Raw genomic sequence first — 18,607 nt, 5'->3', positions numbered from 1 at the left:
ACTGGTTCGAGAACTATGTAGACATGACCGAGACACATCTCCAGTCAATAACCAATAGAGGAACATGGATGCTCATATTGGTTCCTACATATTATATGAATATCTTTATCGGTCAAACCGCATAGCAACATACATCATTCCCTTTGTCATCGGTATGTTACTTGCCCAAGATTCGATCATCGGTATCCTCATACCTAGTTCAATCCCGTTACCGGCAAGTCTCTTTACTTGTTCCGTAATGCATCATCCTACAACTAACTCATTAATCACATTTCTTCCAAGGTTTATAGTGATGTGCATTACCGAGAGGGCCCAGAGATACCTCTCCGATACATGGAGTGACAAATCCTAATCTTGATCTATGACAACTCAACAAACACCTTCGGAGACACCTGTAGAGCATCTTTATAATCACCCAGTTACGTTGTGACGTTTGATATCACATAAGGTGTTCCTCCGGTATTCGGGAGTTACACAATCTCATAGTCAGAGGAATATGTATAAGTCATGAAGAAAGCAATAGCAATAAAACTAAACGATCATAATGCTAAGCGAACGGATGGGTCTTGTCCATCACATCATTCTCTAATGATGTGATCTCGTTCATCAAATGACAACATATGTCTATGGTCAGGAAACTTAACCATCTTTTATTATAGAGCTAGTCAAGTAGAGGCATACTACGGACACTCTATTTTGTCTATGTATTCACACATGTACTAAGTTTCCGATTAATACAATTCTAGCATGAATAATAAACATTTATCATGATATAAGGAAATATAAATAACAACTTTATTATTGCCTCTAGGGCATATTTCCTTCAACTGTTTCGCAGTTCTTCCTTTCTCGAGCTTCATTATCGAGAACAACCAAACCATAGTGAGGATTATCAAACTTCATTGGTGCCTGACCCAAACATGATGCCAAAATTGATGATGCATCACACCATGATGAGCTATCGACGGTCATGGTAGCGTCTCATGGTTGCATTGGTTGGTGAAGCTGATCGATGTTCAATGAAGAACAGATTGTCTTCCATCAGTGCTATTTGCTTGTTACCACAAAGATGATATCCTTCATTAGTTCATCTTGGAGCAGTTGTTTACGTTGGTGCAATTTTATCACACAATTGGGTATGAACCAAATGTTTCCTGGAAGAAGCCTCGATGTAGGGACGGTGACCTTCAACTCTGACTCACATAACCAAATAACCCTACACTTTTGCATTGCCTACTCACATAACCCATCATTGCATTTCCACAATCCCATTAAGCTTCAACAACCACCACCGCATTCCGCTACCACCATTTGACATTTGACATTTGAGATTTTGAGTTCGCGGTTTTTTCCATTTCCTAAGGTGTTTCGGCTAATTAGGAACGGTTCTACATCGAGAACACCACCACTCATCATCGCCACAAGGTCATCGAGTTTGACTACTTCACCATCATCCCTCCATTGCGTACAAACGAGAAACCCTCGATGGTAACCTCGACGACACCATTTTATATTCCCCTTGCAATTGCATTGATCACCCCTAGCCCATTTTGCGTTACTTGCCTATCGAGACTAGCCATTTGAGTATTGCCGGCAACGTTACTTGTGCACATTAGTGATCATCGATACACCTCCTATAGCATACATACCATATCATATTGGTATCATCTTGGTATCATATCATCTCTTGTGTCACAAGATTATTCCTGCATATTCACAATTGCTATCTTGGTTTGTGCATTTCGCATATTGGCCATATCAAAAAATAGGAAAAAAAGAATAAGCTTTTAATCAAAGAGAAAGAGCAAAGAAACTTGTAAGCAAGAGCCATAGCATCATATCAAAGTGCATTACAATTTATCATACTTGATCATCTTGGATCATCTTTTGCTAAAGCTGGAACATACATACATAGCATACTTGGGATGGAAAGTTATCCATTTTGCATCTTATAGGTTGTGCACAAGTGTTGTATCCGCCTATTGAGAAATCGTGCTAGCGTCTCTCTTGAGTTGTGCAACACGAGCGTTTTCCATGGATTCAACATTTTGTGCTCATTCCTTGGTTGCACAACCCCATTTATCTATTCGTGTGTGTGTTTCCGTGTGCCATTCATAGCTATTGGTCTACTTGTTTCACTTGCGAATTTGTGAATCTCTTTCGACATTATTGACTCTTGCTAATGTTTTGCATCAAATTTTTGTGCTACTATCCTCACCAAGCTACTCCATAAGCTTTACTTGATAGATGTGACTAAACAAGTCAGGTACCAATTCCACTATTCTTTCATTTCACATTGAGTAAAACGGGATACATCCTAAACTTTGGGAAAAGGTAACTTGGTATTGTTTATCTCATTTCCTACTCACCTCTACTCGAGTCTTGCGATGGATAGGCAAGGCATTTCACCTCCTTCGGTCTACAACAACAACAACGAGTCCGATGCCAAGAAAAACTACACCGATACCAAGATGCAAGCTCAAATGGAAGAGATCATGGCCCTCATCAAGTCCTACAAGCGATCTTACTCATCTTCGAGAAGACGCTCAAGAGCACATGCCTCCAAGCTACCATCTCCGGCAAGATCACATCGGCATCGACACCACCATCGACAAGAACGTGAAGGCCAAGAGCTCAACACCAACTACCGCTCAACAACTTCACCACTCCCTTGGCATCTTTGCCAAGCGACTTCAAGGCATCTTCGCCTACGGACATACGGCATCTTCTCCAACAAGCACCCCAAGACTACACTCAAGAGAAGCACCCCAAGCTCAAGTCTGTGACTTCCACAAGCTACTACGACCACGAGATTCCTTTCTATGGGACTCTAGAACCCGAGGAGTATCTCGAGTGGGAGCGCTTGATGGACGACTACCGCATGCTACGTCAAGTCCCTTCTGAAGAACAAGTGAAGTGCGCCACAAGAAACTTCCACGACTACGCATCGACATGGTGGATTCACACACATTCGGAGAGCTATGACATGACTTGGCCCAAGACAAAGAGAGCTTTCCGACGAGAGTTTGTGCCTCCAACCTACACGGAACAACTTCTACACCAATTAGAGAACACCATCCAAGTATCCAAGTCCATCGATGTGTACTTTAAGGAGATGAAGAATGCCTTGCGACGAGCCGGTGTGCACGACCCCATTTCGATGAAGTTCCACTTCATGATGGGATTACACAATGAAATCTCCAAGACGATCTTCCTCGAGAACTACAAGTCCCTCGACAACAACTACATTGGAGCTCTCAAGGCGGAACAAGAACTCATGAAGGCCAAGGCTTCTCCACCCCAAGCTCAGTTCACGACAACCAAGCTCCATGAGAACAAGCATGAGGATAGCACCACCAAGATGTCCAAGCCCAACGAGCTCCAAGCTGATGCTCCCAAGTTCGACTCCACCGCCATCCCTCTTAGTGGCATTGATGATGGTGAGTCTACCACGACTCTTTTTCCAGATGGTGCGGCAACGACTACGACTACAGAGCCAATCAAGGAACATGCTTTGGAGGCGAGCGACATGGTGACGAGCAAGGGTGATGCTTCCATATTAGGAGGTGAGAGTGATGATGTGCCATCTTCGGCCTTCATCCACGGCTGATAACCCATGAGTATAGGGGATCACAATAGTTTTTGAGGGTAAAGTATTCAACCCAAATTTATAGATTTGACACAAGGGGAGACAAAGAATATTTGAAGGTATTAGCAGCTGAGTTGTCAATTCAACCACACCTGGAGATTAATTATGTGTAGCAAAGTGATCAGTAGCAAAGTAGTTTGATAGGTTTGATAGTAGTGACAGCGGCAATAGTAACAGTAACAGTGATAACAGTAATTTTGTAGCAAGTGTAACAGTGATGATAGCAACAGTAACTTAGCAGAAACAATATAAAAAGTTCGTAGGCATTGGATCGGTGACTTGTTGGATGATATTCATCATGTGACGGTTATAACCTAGGGCAAGACGGCACTAGCTCCAGTTCATCGATATAATGTAGGCATGTATTCCGTAAATAGTCATACGTGCTTTATTAAAAGAACTTGCATGGCAACTTTTGTCCTACCCTCCCGTGGCAGCAGGGTCCATATTTGTAACTAAGGGATATTAAGGCCTCCTTTCAATAGAGAACCGGAACAGAGCATTAACACATAGTGAATACATGAACTCCTCAAACTGCGATCATCACCGAGAGTGGGCCCGGTTGTTGTCACTCCAGGGTTGTCGGATCATAACACGTAGTAGGTGACTATAACTTGCAAGATTGGATCTAGAGCATGGATATAATGATTAATTCATAAACGGTTCAGATCTGAAATCATGGCACCCGGGCCCAAAGTGACAAGAATTAAGCATAGCAAAGTCATAGCAACATCAATCTAAGAACATAGTGGATACTAGGGATCAGGCCCTAACAAAACTAACTCGATTACATGACGAATCTCATCCAACTCCTCACTGACCAGCGAGCCTACGAAGAAATTACTCACTCCCGGGTGGGAGCACCATGGAATTGGCGATGGAGAAGGGTTGGTGATGACAAAGAATGAAGATCCCCCTCTCCAAAGCCCCAAACGGACTCCAGATCTACCCTCCCGAGGAAGAACAGGGCTTGGCGGCGACTCCGTCTCGTGGATCGCGATAATTCTTTCTCCCTTATTTTTTTTCTCCGAAAATAGGAATTCATAGTGTCAGGTTTGAGGTCTGCGGGGCACCAAGTGGGTACAACCCACCTGGGGCGCTAGGAGAGGGGGCGTGCACTGGTAGGTTGTGCCCACCCAAGGGCCCCTCTCCGGTAGGTCTGGGCTCCAGAAATTCTTATATATTATATAAAATTCCTGGCAAAGTTTCGTTCCATTCCAAGAACTTTTATTTCTGCACAAAAACAACACCATGGTAGTTCTGCTGAAAACAACGTCAGTCCGGGGTTAGTTTCATCCGAATCATGCAAATTAGAGTCCAAAACAAGAGGAAAAGAGTGAGAAAAGTAGATGCGTTGCAGACGTATCAACTCCCCCAAGCTTAAACCTTTGCTTGTCCTCAAGTAATTCAGTTGATAAACTGAAAGTTGATAAGCTTAAACAGCACCCAGGTTTTCAGCCAACTTTATAACTAACCATGTCGACATTAATGCTTAAAGATTATAATGACTCATATCAATGATATAATCAGCTAGAGAGAAATAATAAGATATCTCAAACGGCAACACGTCATCAAAACAACCATGATATAATATGACAATAATGGTATCTCGCTAGCCCTTTCTGAGACGCAAAACATAAATGCAGAGCACCTCCAAAGTTCAAGCAGCCACTAAACATTGTAATTCATGGTAGAAAAGATCCAGTCATGATGCACCCAACATTAGCTACACACAATACATAAATCATGACTGTTGTGCTCTACTCAGTTTCTGGAGCTTGTTTTAGAGGGTGATGACACAACATAAAAGTAAATAGATAGTCCCTTCACAGAGGGAAGTAGTGATTTGCAGAGGTGCCAGAGCTCAATTTTTAAAACAGAGATAAATGATATTTTGAGACATGCACCCTTCTCATTTACTTCATGACCATCAGTTATCAACATCTTCCATGCTAAGTACGCTAGTGGTGGTTCCCAAGCGATAAAAGTAAAGGTTTACACCCCTCCACCATCAATCACACTCCATGGCTTGTCCGAAATAGCGGGTGTTGTCCATACCAACATCAGTCCTGGGGGAGTTTTGTTTAATTATTTGCATTTTTGAGTTCGGGACTGGGAATCCCTATTACCGCCTTTTCTCGTGCGATAGCGAGTGAATAAAAACTCGACCTGAGAATAACCCGCTTAGCATGGAAGATACCGACCACCTCCTGTCGTTCCATGAACGATCCAGGCACACAAAATGGATAAATTTTTAGAAGTTTTTAGAGGTGGCACATGCAAATTTACTTAGGACGGCAGGGTAATACCGCATATAGGTAGGTATGGTGGACTCATCTGGAATAACTTTGGTTTCAAGTTTTTTTATGTACAAGCAAAATCCCCACTTAGTACAGGCGAAGGCTAGCAATTTAGATTTAGAAGCGGTCAGCTAGAGAGAAACAACGATCATAACCATGCATTATGCGTAAGTAACATAGGACACTAGCATGAGTAGCATATGAACACCATGAACATAAACATTATAGAGGCTACGTTGGTTTTGATTCAACTACATGCATGAACATGTACCAAGTCAAGCCACTTGAACATTCAGAGGAGGATACCATATCATCATACTACATGACAATCATTTTAAACATACTAATTGTCATTGCAAACATGTTTAATAATAATTGGTCGAAGCCTGAATGCTAGGTTAAACATATTTACGCAAACAAAACAAGTCAAGTTCATACCAGTTTCTCTTTGCCACGGCCAGTTCATCGAATGTCGTCATTATTGCCTTTCACTTGCATGACTGAATGATATGAAAATAATAATAGTGCAAGAGTGCCATGGACTAAGCTGGAATCTGCAAACATTTTATTCAACAGGAGAAGACAAGGTAAAATGGGCTCTTTATTAGTTCAACAATTATTCATATGAGAGCCACTCAACATTTTCATCGTGGTCTTCTCCTCGGTACAACTCGAATAAAAAGAAAAGAAATTCAGGGAAACACACTGAAATATTTTTGGAGTTTTTGGATTTTCTCCTTAGTACTACTACTAAGCATGCATAGAAAGTAAATTAACTACAACTATTTTTTGTTTTTTCTAAAGTTTTTCAAACACACAAGAAGAAAGCAAGAAAACAAATCTAAGCATGGATGATACAATGAAAAAGTGTGAACACCAACAAATGGAATAAGTGGACATGAATGTTATGTCGGTGAGAGACACGTACTCCCCCAAGCTTAGGCTTTTGGCCTAACTTGGTAGTTAGTCAGTAGCCTGGAGGGTAGTAGGGATCCTGAGGAGCGGGCATCCACTCATCCCACTTGTCAGGACCCCGATCCAAAGTCACACCGATCTAGCATGTAACACATCATATCACTTTGCGGCCTCACGCACGGTATTCCCACGGGTGCCACCTTACCTGGCCCAGGACCGTTTGTGCCTTTTGGCTCACGTATATGATAATGTCGCTAGCATCCATATGACAGAGAACCCGGGCCGACATGACTAGTCGTAAACCCAAAGTGGTAGTAACTTACAGGGACAGGCATACATGACCCAACAACGAACGTGTCGGTCATCAACATATGAACCCAAGTCGTAGCAAGCTACAAGGACTTAAAGGAACAAAGCGTGACATTTCCCGAAGGGACAGACACAGGAACGCAGAAGGACACATGCCGGCCAGTCTAAGTGTTCCGGACCAGTAGCAACTGGGCTAAGAGGACTTCAGCAAACCGGGCTGTAGCAGACTACCATGGCTTAGTGGAAGCACTAGACTACATTTCCACATAAGAGAGGCTACCAAGGATAGACAACTAGGTTGTCGGATCCCACACATACCAAGCATTTCAATCATACACAGAATATGCTCGATATGTGTAAATACAACGCGGCATCACAACAGAACTCTATGACTCAAAGTATTTATTCATAAGACTCCGAAGATTCGGATATTACAAACATGGGTCTCATAACCCAGCATTCAAGTCATACAAGCAATAGCACATGTGGAAGCTTAACATGTTTGAGCACAGACATCTACAAATGAAAAAGGCTGAGAAGCCTGACTATCTACCAGATCCTGCCAAGGGCACAAGATCGTAGATGAGGTTTTAAGCTAAACGTCGAAGTCCACACAGAACTACTAGCGAGAATGAAGTCTCTCTTCAAAACATAAATAAAGCAAACGTGAGAACAAATGTACCTAGCAAGACTTACATCAGAACTAACTACATATGCATCATTACCAACAAAGGGGGTGGTGGAGTTTAACTGCAGCAAGCCAGCTTTGACTCGGTGACTATCCTGAACTACGACTGCAAGTAACTCTTTTGAGGTGGCGCACACGAGTCCACATATTCACCAATCAATACACCACTATGGATCCGCTCCCGTCTCCCTACGAGAACGCCATCCATAGCACTCACGCTTATCTTGCGCATTTTAGAGTATCCACTTTCACTTGTCTATGAACTGTACAGGCAACCCAGAAGTCCTTTACGGCGGACACGGCTATTCGAATAGATGATGTTAACCCTGTAGGGGTGTACTTCTTCACACACGCTCTCGCCACGTATCGCCATGTACATGTCATGTATCTTGGCAACCTTCAAGCGGAAGCCTGGCGAGGGTGTCGGCCATGACCTGACTAATGACACAAGTCTCTAGTCCAGGTTTATCGCCTATTCGGGTTCCATCCTCAAGGAGATCCGGCCGGGGTTTCGCTCACGGCCCCAAAGAATGAGAGCAGGGTTCCCGAGGCACCAAACGGGCATCTCGGTACACCGTGCCTCGTGTCTCTACTGCATCATAGCCCACCCCTAGGGTTAGCGCTATGCACGGCCCCCAACACATATCCTACAAACACCAGAAACTAGTTGCAACTCCTGGACAGAGATCAGGTTGATTAATAAGTCGAGAGAGCTTGGAGTGCCAGGAGCCCAATGTGTGGTAGTAGCTATTCGTGGATCACAAACACAGAACTCAGTTCCTGAGGACGGTTTCAATGAGACAACCCACCATGTACTCCTACATGTCCTCTCACCGCTACCTTTACCAAATCGTGTTCACACACTTAGCTCACACACAGTAGGATATGTTCATCACCATTCCAATTCATCCCCGATGAATCAGACCTGACTCAACTCTAAGTAGTAGCAGGCATGACAAACAAGCATGAATGAGTAGGCACATCAGGGCTCAAACAGCTCCTACTCATGCTAGTGGGTTTCATCTATTTACTGTGGCAATGAAGGTCATGCAAAGGAAAAGGAGTTCAACTACCACAGCATGTAACAATTGAAGCATTGTTTTCCTAATGCAGTAAAAGAGAGCAGAAGCGAGAGAGTGGGATTGTATCGGAATGAACAAGGGGGTTTTGCTTGCCTGGCACTTCTGAATATAATATAGTTCTTCATCGATGTCATCGAACTCATCGTTGGAACCACGTCTACCGAGAGGGGACAAATACCAGCAAACAAGGAAGAACACAATCAGTACAATGCAATAATCTGATGCATGATCATGACATGGCAATATGAGTGTGTTGGGATAATGCAACTACAACCAGATGGGTTTGAGCCATTTTGAACCAAAGGTTCAACCCCAAACTCATTTGTGATCTTAAATAGTGCTTTATCATGTTTCGCACTAAACAGCAAGTTAACTAACTAGTAATTAGGCCCTAATGATCATGCTACGTCAGCGGGTTAGTGCCGGCGATAACCGGAGCACGGAGGCGTTTGCCGTCCGGTCAACTCCGGCGTCGGGAGGACGTGCGGCTGGTCTCGTTGGAACGGCCGTGACACGGTGCGTCAAACAGTGGCTGTGGTTGTGGCTGGGGTGGCCGGTAGCATTAACTGCAGCGAGCGATGTGGCAGCCGGAGCTCTGGCACCGATGAACATGATGCTATGGTGTAGCTACGGACGAACCGATGGGTGCTTTCGGCTCCTGGGAACATCGCGATCTCAAGGGTGTGCTCAAGCGCGAGCTAAGGCATCTATGGCCACGGCGGCGCCATGGCCGGCGGCAACAGGCTCACGGTCACGACGGCTAGGTGGGTTAGAGGACGAAATCAATAGCGGCGCTAGCGAGGAAAGATTCGTGAGCTCACAGAGAGGCGGAGTAGTGGGTCAGCACGCTCAGCGGCGTCCGGGAGCCGGCGAATCGATGACGGGGAGGTCCGGTGATCGATGGTGGAGAAGACGACGATGGCGTCGCTGTGCCTCCGGGATCGCCTGCTTCGTCGTCGAGTACCTTGCGTCATCGTGGACCTCTGGACACGGTTGAAGAAGCGAGGGGGAGGCAGTGGACGCGGCGGTGCTCGTCGGCGTTCTTGGGCGCTCACGAACAGAGAGAAGGGAGGGAGCAGAGGAGGGGATGAGCTCGAGGGAGGTCCAGAGAGAGGAGGGGCCAGCGCGTTCTCCAGGTGCTATTGGGATGAAGGGGAGCTCGCCAGCGCGAAGCAGGAGCTGGGACGGCCTGCATCGTGCTCTGGTTCGCCTCTACCTTGTGGCAGGGGTAGAAGACAAGGATGTCCTTGTGGGCTGGGCCTCCTGTGCTGTGCCAGGTGGGCTAGAGCTAAACACTTCTCTCTCTCTCTCTCCCATTTGTTTTCCGTTCTCTAAATTCTGCAACTGTTGGGGCTTTATTAAAAATACCAGGGCACTTTCAAAAATCATCAAACTACTCATGCCCACTTTATAGAATATATCCAACAGGAAACATTTGGTCTATGATTATTTGGACATTTAAATATTTTGTAGCATTTAAATGTCCAAATGTAAATAACATATCATTTAATCCATTGACTTTATGATCTCCTAGAAAAGTGTGCATCATTTTTGTCAGAGGTTCTAGACCAAGGAAAAGATGATGAACATTTTAGAAGGGCATTTCAGGTTCATTGGAAAAGATTTTAGTAAACCCTAGTTGGGTTAAGGGGGTGCTGCGGGTTCTGTCATCCCCATTTCCAAATTTCTGAGAAAAATAAACATGATGCAACACCAGAGGCTAGCACTAGGCATTACCAGAACTAGGGATGTGACAACTCACCCCCACTAAACAAGAATCTTGTCCCGAGATTCAAGCATAGGGTAAGATGGAAGGGGAACACATAACTAACACAACCTTCACGATCCAGGTTGTACTTCATAAGAACATTGATACGGTCACCATCTTTGTCTCGATGTCTTGCTCTGAGAATCCAACTAACATGAGAGCGAGAGGAAAGGGAAAACTCTAGAAGGGTCGATCTTCTCGAAGATCGAACAACTCAGGATCAACTCACGGAATGAGACATAGCAACATCTCTCGAGCTGAGACACAAAGCACACATCCAAAGGAATGGAGTGAAGCAGATGACCAAGGTTCACTGGGTAGACAACAATTTCATGCTTAACAAGGTGGTGCACAGTTGTCAATGTAGCGAGGATTTGAGTTGCCATGATACCATAACAAGACACCTTAGAGGAGGTGACTGGTAGAGTTATTTCCTTAAGTGGCAAAAAGAATTACTTTTGATTCAGAGATCAACAAAATTCTCTATACCAGCCTAAGGCAGTTCACCAACAGTCGTTTGGGGAAGTACGAAAGGATGGCATACCCGGACTAGAATGAATGATGTGGACTACCTTGTTGAAGACAACGCAATGGATGATTTTGCTTATCATCGGAAATGGATGGAATCTGTGGTAGGACAACTTTAAAGATGATCCTAATCAGAAATTACTGAGAAAGGTAGTCCATAGGGGATGGCACAAGGGCGGTGCAAGCTGGGAACAAAATACAAATGCTGGGAGTGATTCTAGTAACTGGGGAGAAACTCAACAGACGAGAGTGATTCCACTGTTTGAATGGTTCTAGCATAATCGAAGAAACCGAGGGCACAAGGACCCCTGAGGAACAACTTCTAGAATAAGTTGCACTAAATCCTCATGGAGAAGATGGTCAAATAGCTCAATCAAGATACTACAATGATAGATCTTCCGGCTAGGTGTGTCGGCCAGAACATCAACCTTGTCGAGACCTACATCATAGATCTCGGAAAAGTTCCAACCATCATATATGCCTGAGATTCAGATCTGGTTGGTAACAGGATATTCCAGACTCATCGAGTCTAGAAGAAAATGGAAGTTTGCAACACAAATCGATGAGATGGCGTTGCAAGATTCTTGGGAAATGGACTATGGTAGTAAGCTCCAAAACATGAGCTGGTTCTGCTAACACATGTGAACATGTTGTCCCAGACAAGCATGACCATGTAGTACTCTTATAATAAAAACACTACCGAGTTCAGGTGGGGAACCGTCATCAAGGATAACAAAGTCCTTGCATAAGGCATGCTCTTAAGAAGGAACTTCTTCTCCCTAAACAAGTCATTCAGTGGCTTGGTGTGCTAGGAAACACATATAGAATGGAGGCAGCCAACCTATCAAACCATAGAGTACTTCACACATATGTTGACTAACTTGGGATGATTCCAGAGGAAGCAAAAACAAGCTTTCTCGAATTCACGGCGGCAACTTACATCAAATGCACTTGAATTAGAGGAAGTCACTCCTTTCATCCAAACGTATACCTCATGAGCGGAACATGAAGGCAATGCTTACAAAGTTTCCAATGCTAGCTTTAACATTCAACACGAGTCATGGAGAAGATAAGAATGTTGCTGATGGGCTCAACAACAATTTATCAAAATTCCAATGGAGATGGAATTCCACAATTATGTGAACAGGGTGATAGCATTGGTCAGACCAAAAGATGTAATGGTGTATGCTCGAGGGATCAACCACGAGTAAGACAACATTACGAACATCATTGGTTCTGATTTGACTTGACGATATCCCATACTCAAGTCAAAGTTTTGACAAGGCAATAGATCCAACAACCGATCCCGAGGACCAATCGATGGAGATATCATCTTTCTTCAACACACACACACACACAGAGAGAGAAAAGATATACCTTTGGAATGAACTAAGTCGGATAAAGCTTTATCTTCCAACCCCCCCAAGTGGTTGTTTAGCTCAACCGACTAGTTCAGGGTATCCAACACAGAATCTTGGAGAATGGGTGGTTTGGAGCAAAACCAACATGATCATGAACTCAACATAGTGGTCAGGTGACAACCTGGTAATACTTCCGAGAAAATATCTAGAACATCATGAACCACCGATATCTCATTAAGCTCGATCTTGCTTCCGAGGCAAGAGGATGTGATTGAGTAAGCCAGGGATTGACACAATCCTAACTCTTCGATTGAAGACTGCACCAGGAAATATGAACTAGGTAGCACGATCAATCTTATGATGATGATTCAATAACCAGCACGCTAAGAATGAAATTATCTTCCATTAACTCCCAAGCAACAAGGTTGCTAGGAGTATTGATTTCACACATCGCAATTCACTTGTCGGTATTCCGGTTACAATAACATGGAAACCGAGGAATGAACAATGATGGCGAAGAGTATCACTAAACCAAGAATTCATAAGTGGTGGTGCAATTCTCATGACAATCCTAACATAAAGGGGGTCATACTCCATGGTAGAACAAAACAGAAGCTGGATTGGTGTTTTGATTTGTAGAGCACAACTACTTTGACCCAATCCTGGATATGGATGAGGTATTGGAGTTTGCTTTCTCCTAGTCATTCCAGAATAGAATGACTTGACGGACCAGCATAGATGAACACCAATGCACATGACTCCGTACTATCAATTACTACACTAGGGTCAGAATGCAATTGAAAAGGGACAACTCAAAGGAACGTATGATTTTTTGAGTTGTGGATGCATAGATTAGTATGTCGAACCAAGTTCAACATGTTTCTTCCGGATAATCCATGCGGAGAAGTAGGATTGATAGAGTCACAATATATAATGGAGAACTCATCAAGAGCACTCTTGTTGTGATTTTTTTGGTTAAACGAGGAACTTCTGCCATATGCAGTTCATGGTATTGGAGGATGCAAATACCACAGACCTTGAGGACTATCGCAAAGGTTACTAATAACCTAAAGGAACGAGCAAACACTATCAACCCGAAGTAACTAGGATGAAACTCGGGTTCAAGAACCCAGGAATAGAATGCCTACTAACCAAATTGCATCACGGGATGCTTTCGATAATAATGGCCAGAATCATCACACTGGGAACACAAAACATGGCTAGATTACTAGGTGGCACTCTAATAAACCAAGGGTCATAATAATAACTCCAACATATATGTCAAGGTAACAGAGTACCTCAACGCACTAGTTAGTGTGGTTATTCTAGCCCAAAGGAACATCGGGAATGGAAAGAAGGAATTTGCAAATGCATCGGACTGTTTTAGAAACCTGGGATGACTCGGACAGCATAACGGCTGTAAATGCTCAAAAATATTTGAGACATCCTGCAAAAATGGTGGCATAACCACTCAACATCACAATATGAAGGTTCTGGGACCAATTGTTAACACACGGAGGTACTAGAAGCTGAACCAAGGCTTGAATCCATCAATCCTATGGGTCTACAGATTAGTAACACGTGAACCTGATAGAAAGAAGAGAAAGCCTAGTTCCTTAACCCCGTAGGAAAGATAGGATGACTCAGATCAGAAGGGCATGAAGTAAAGAAGTAAAAAGAGCCTTATGTTCCCTTCCATAATCAATTCCCTTATATAACTAAAGCATTTCTAGACTCAACTTCGACTAGTTTGGCTTGGCAATCCTACAGGCAGTCAGGCTCTGATAGCAAAGCTGTTAGAACCCTGATCATAAGTCACACCGATCTAGCATGTAACACATCATATCACTTTGCAGCCTCACTCACGGTATTCCCACGGGTGCCACCTTACCTGGCCCGAGACCGTTTGCGCCTTTTGGCTCACATATATGATAGTGTCGCTGGCATCCATATAACAGAGAACCCGTGCCAACATGACTAGTCGTAAACCCAAAGTGGCACTAACTTACAGGGACAGGCATACATGACCCAGCAACGAATGTGTCAGTCATCAACGTATGAACCCAAGTCGTAGCAAGCTACAAGGACTTAAAGGAACAACGTGTGACATTTCCCCAAAGGGACAGACACAAGAATGAAGAAGCACACATGTTGGCCAGTCTAAGTGTTCTGGACCAGTAGCAACTGGGCTAACAGGACTCTGGTAAACTGGGCTGTAGCAGACTACCATGGCTCAGTGGAAGCACTAGACTACATTTCCCCATAAGAAAGGCTACCAAGGATAGACAACTAGGTTGTCGGATCCCACACATACCAAGCATTTCAATCATACACACAATATCCTCGATATGTGTAAATACAACGTGGCATCACAACAAAACTCTACGACTCAAAGTATTTATTCATAAGACTCCGAAGAGTCAGATATTACAAACATGGGTCTCATGACCCAGCATTCAAGTCATACAAGCAATAGCACATGCGGAAGCTTAACATGTTTGAGCACAGACATCTACAAATGAAAAAGGCTGAGAAGCCTGACTATCTACCAGATCCTGCCGAGGGCACAAGATCATAGCTGAGGTATTAAGCTAAACGTCGAAGTCCACACGGAACTACTAGCGAGACTGAAGTCTCTCTTCAAAACATAAATAAAGCAAACATGAGTACAAATGTACCCAGCAAGACTTACATCAGAACTAACTACATATGCATCATTATCTACAAAGGGGGTGGTGGAGTTTAATTGCAGCAAGCCAGCTTTGACTCGGTGGCTATCCTGAACTACAACTACAAGTAACTCTTTTGAGGTGGCGCACACGAGTCCACATATGCACCAATCAATACACCACTATGGATCCGCTCCCGTCTCCCTATGAGAACTCCATCCATAGCACTCACGCTTATCTTGCGCATTTTAGAGTATCCACTTTCACTTGTCTATGAACTGTACAGGCAACCCAGAAGTCATTTACTGCGGACACGGCTATTCGAATAGATGATGTTAAACCTGCAGGGGTGTACTTCTTCACACATGCTCTCGCCACTGACTGCCATGTACATGTCATGTATCTTGGCAACCTTCAAGTGGAAGCCTGGCGAGGGTGTCGGCCACGACCTGACTAACCACACAAGTCTTTAGTCCAGGTTTATCGCCTATTCGGGTTACATTCGCAAGGAGATCCGGCTGGGGTTTCGCTCACAGAGAGATGGGTTCCCGAGGCACCAAACGGGCGTCCCGGTACACAGTGCCTCGTGTCTGTGCCGCATCATAGCCCACCCCTAGGGTCAGCGCTACGCACGGCCCTCAATACATATCTTACAACCACCAGAAACTAGTTCCAACTCCTGGACCGAGGTCAGGTTGATTAATAAGTCGAGAGGGCTTGGAGTGCCCGGAGCCTAATGTGTGGTAGTAGCTGTTCATGGATCACAAACACAGAACTCAGTTCCTGAGGACGGTTTCAATGAGACAACCCACCATGTACTCCTACATGGCCTCTCACTGCTACCTTTACCAAATCATGTTCACACACAGTAGGACATGTTCATCACCATTCCAATTTATCCCCGATGAATCAGACCTGACTCAACTCTAAGCAGTAGCAGGCATGACAAACAAGCATGAATGAGTAGGCACATCAGGGCTCAAACAACTCCTACTCATGCTAGTGGGTTTCATCTATTTACTGGGGCAATGACAGGTCATGCAGAGGAAAAGGGGTTCAACTACCGCAGCATGTAACAGTTGAAGCGTTGTTGTCCTAATGCAGTAAAAGAGAGAAGAAGTGAGAGAGTGGGATTATATCGGAATGAGCAAGGGGGTTTTGCTTGCTTGGCACTTCTGAAGATAGTATAGTTCTTCATCGGTGTCATCGAACTCGCCGTCGGAACCACGTCTACCAAGAGGGGACAAATACCATCAAACAAGGAAGAACACAATCAATGTGATGCAACAATGATGCATGATCATGACATGGCAATATGAGTGTGTTGGGCCAATGCAACTACAACCAGATGGGTTTGAGCCATTTTGAACCAAAGGTTCAACCCCAAACTCATTTGTGATCTTAAATAGTGCTTTATCATGTTTTGCACTAAACGGCAAGTTAACTAGTTTAAACATGCACGAAACTAGTACAAATGGATAGATTGGATTTTTCTGATCATTTTTCATATATAACATTTTGCATTTGGAGTTATAGATTATTTTCTATGATTTTTAGAAGTTCTAAACATTTTCTGGAATTTCCAAATCATTTAGAAGTAGAAATAATCCAGGAAAATGATTAATGCGTCATCAGTGCGTCATGCTGACGTCAGCTAGTCAACAGTGTCAGCCCAGGTCAATCCTGACAGCTAGGGCCTACATGTCAGTCACACAGTGGCTAACAGGATTTAGTTAAAACCTAACTATCAGTTAACACGGCTAGGGCCCAGTGGTCAGTGGGCCAGGGGGTTAACTAACTAGTAATTAGGCCCTAATGATGGTGCCACGCCGGCGGGTTAGTGCCGGCTATAACCGGAGCACCGCAGTGTTCACCGTCCGGCCAACTCCGGCGTCAGGAGGACGTGCGGCTGGTCTCGTTGGAACGGCCACGACGCGGCGCATCCAGTGGTGGTTGCGGTTGCGGCTGGGGTGGCCGGTAGCGGCAACTGCGGCAAGCGAGGCGGCGGCCGGAGCTCAGGCACCGACGAAGATGATGCTATGGTGCTGCTACGAACTGATGGGTGCTTTCGGCTCCTGGGAACATCGCGATCCCGAGGGCGTGCTCAGGCGCGAGCTAAGGCATCTATGGCCACGGGGGCACCATGGCCGGCGGCAATAGGCTCATGGCCACGACGGCTAGGCGGGTTAGAGGAAGAAATTGATAGAGGCGCTAGCGGGGAAAGATTCATGAGCTCACAGAGAGGCGGAGTTGTTGGTCAGCACGCTCGGGGGCGGACGGGAGCCAGCGAATCGATGATGGGGAGGTCCGGTGACCGGTGGTAGAGAAGACGGTGATGGCGTCGCTACGGTGCCTCCGGTATTTCCTGCTTCGTCGTCGAGGGGCCTTGTGTAGTCGTGGAGCTCTGGACATGGTCGGAGAAGCGAGGGGGAGGCGGTGGACGTGGTGGTGCTAGTCGGCGTTCTCGGGCGCTCATGAACAAAGAGAAGGGAGGGAGCAGAGGAGGGGATGAGCTCGAGGGAGGTCCAGAGAGAGGAGGGGAAAGCAAGAGGGGCTAGCGCGTTCTCCAGGCGCTGTTAGAATGAAGGGGAGCTCGCCAGCATGAAGCAGGAGCTGGCACGGCCGGCGTCGTGCTCTGGTTCGCCTTTGCCTTCTGGCAGGGGTAGAAGACAAGGATGCCCTTGTGGGTTGGGCCTCCTGTGCTGGGCCAGGTGGTTGTGCCAGGTGGGCTACAACTAAACACTTCTCTCTCTCTCTCTCTCCCAATTGTTCTTCGTTCTCTAAATTCTGCAACTGTTGGGGCTTTATTAAAAATACTAGGGCACTTTCAAAAATCATCAAACTACTCATGCCCACTGTATAGAATATATCCAACAGGAAACATTTTGGTTTATGATTATTTGGACATTTAAATACTTTATAGCAGTTAAGTGTCCAAATGCAAATAACATATGATTTAATCCAATGACCTTATGATGTCCTAGAAAAGTGTGCATCCTTTTTGTCAGAGGTTCTAGACCAAGGAAAAGATGATGAACATTTTAGAAGGGCATTTCAGGTTCATTGGAAAAGATTTTAGTAAACCCTAGTTGGGTTAAGGGGGTGCTGGGGGTTCTGTCATCCACATTTCCACATTTCTGAGAAAAATAAACATGATGGAACACCAGAGGCTAGCACTAGGCATTACCAGAACTAGGGATGTGACACCACTGCTGAGGCTCCTCCGCAGCCTCTGCAGCGGCGTGAGCATTCCAGTAGGTGATGATGTCTGCAGGCTTAATCCAGTATCCGCCCCTACCAACAGGATCAAACAAAGCAGGAGCAGGCAATGGAATAAC

The sequence above is a fragment of the Triticum aestivum genome, chromosome 3A, assembly GCF_018294505.1.
Source record: "Triticum aestivum cultivar Chinese Spring chromosome 3A, IWGSC CS RefSeq v2.1, whole genome shotgun sequence".
NCBI classification, from domain to species: domain Eukaryota; kingdom Viridiplantae; phylum Streptophyta; class Magnoliopsida; order Poales; family Poaceae; genus Triticum; species Triticum aestivum.
Note: the sequence above shows the minus strand (reverse complement) of the source record.